The sequence below is a fragment of the Trichechus manatus genome, unplaced genomic scaffold (genome assembly GCF_000243295.1).
Source record: "Trichechus manatus latirostris isolate Lorelei unplaced genomic scaffold, TriManLat1.0 scaffold00084, whole genome shotgun sequence".
Lineage (NCBI taxonomy): Eukaryota > Metazoa > Chordata > Mammalia > Sirenia > Trichechidae > Trichechus > Trichechus manatus.
The window spans coordinates 8,345,709-8,347,355 of NW_004444020.1; the positions used below are offsets into that span (position 1 = coordinate 8,345,709).

Genomic DNA, 1,647 nt, shown 5'->3' on the forward strand with positions numbered 1-1,647 from the left:
CCAGCCCCCGCGCCGCGGCCGCCGCATTCCCTCTTTCCCGCCCCCCGCCGCCGCCGCCGCCGCCGCCGCCGCCACCTCCCGCATTCACCTTAGCTACCCATCCGGGCGCCGCCGGCCGCCGACCCAGTTTCCCCCCAAAAGTCTCCGGTGTGTTATTCCCGATGTGGGGGGGTTGTTACGGGGTGGTCGCCGGGGGTTCGGGAGCGGGGGCCGCGCCTTCAACGGAGCTGCAATCCTAACCCGCCATCTGGTGGCATTTTCCACACGCCAATGGCGCCGTTGCAGACTTGGTTCCGGACCGCCCTCTGCTGGCCGCTGTGCTCACTGCCTCGCTGACGGGACCTGCCTGCCCCGAAAGGGGAGGCGGCTGAGGCGCGAGCTCGGGGGCGCGCGCAGACGCCTTCCTGTGGGGACTGCGCGCAGGCGCACCAGCGGGGCGGGAAACGTGGCCGCTGCGTGGCGGCTCCGCCCCTGCACGGAGCGCTCCCTCGACTCAGCCAATCCTGGGCGGTGGATCCCCTCGGGGAGGGTGCTGTGGACGGCGCCCAAGGTGGGCGGAAGAACGACCCCGGTTGCGCCTGCGCACGAGGCCCGTGAGTTGTCGCCCGCCATTTTCGGAGCTTTTCGGAGACCTGGGAGAGGGGCCGGCCCCCAGCCCCTCATCGACGCCCCTCCCTAGGTTGCGGGGCCAAGCTTCGTTGCGGCGCCGCCCGGCTCCTGCCGCCCCCCGCCCACAGCCCCAGAGGCGCGCGGCTGATACGAGAAGAGGCTACGCCAACTCTGCGTTTCCCGCCTCGCTGTGGTTTGAGCGAGAAGGCCTGCAAGTTCAGCGTTGTGTTAGCGATATGTTGTTGACAAGGCGTTTTCCCGGGCGTGGGTGAAAAAATTTCGAGAACTGTTTCGGACCCCCCTCACTGCGGATTTGGACGGAACCCTGCCGCCCCGGGCCAATTGGCGTGGTCCCTGCTTCTGAAAAAGCAGATTCCTACCTTGGTGCCGGCTTTGCATAAGGCGGCAGCATTGGCTAGTTAGTGAGAAGGGAGTGTAGCTAGACTAGGAATGTATACACTCAGCCTTGGAATTAGATTCCTTCTCCCATTGAGTACCGCTTCAATGGCTCTGAAACAGACCCGAGAATCCTGGTCTTCTAGCTGCCAAAGGGAAATAAGTGATCAGCGTGAGATCATGACCGAAATATTCTATTGAACCTCGCCACTTCCCTACCCTCCACTCGCCTCCTCCATGGCAGTAACTCCTACCTTTCCCCTGCTCACAACTTTTCACTGCAAAAGAAAATCTTTAATCTCCCGGGTCATCAGCCGCTTTATGACTAAATTCTCTGTCGCTAGAGCCAGCTCTATTTCAGTATGGCTTTAAAATCACTCAACTCTTTTATAGTCTTAAAGGCCAATTTCCAATTAAAAAAAAAAACAAAAACCCGTTGCCATCAAGTCAATTCCGGCTCATAGAGACCCTACAGGACAGAGTAGAACTGCCCCATAGGGTTTCCAAGGAGCGCCTGGTGGATTTGAACTGCCAACTTTTTGTTTAGCAGCCATAGCACTTAACCACTATGCTACCAGAGTTTCCAATCTCCAATAGGTCACCCCTATTTCTGGTTTAAGCTCGGTGTTACCACTTCTAACC

The 1,647-nt window shown here is 59.4% G+C and overlaps 1 protein-coding gene across 1 annotated transcript in view; it reads right to left on the reverse strand.

Moving 5' to 3' along the window:
- Positions 1-245, reverse strand: part of STAG1 (STAG1 cohesin complex component) — a 552,131-nt gene extending 551,886 nt beyond the window's left edge. The window contains exon 1 of the mRNA XM_023735981.1: positions 89-245. The gene's annotated coding sequence lies outside the window, so the exon portion shown is untranslated. The remainder of the gene's footprint in view (positions 1-88) is intronic.
- Between the last annotated feature and the right edge of the window lie 1,402 nt (positions 246-1,647).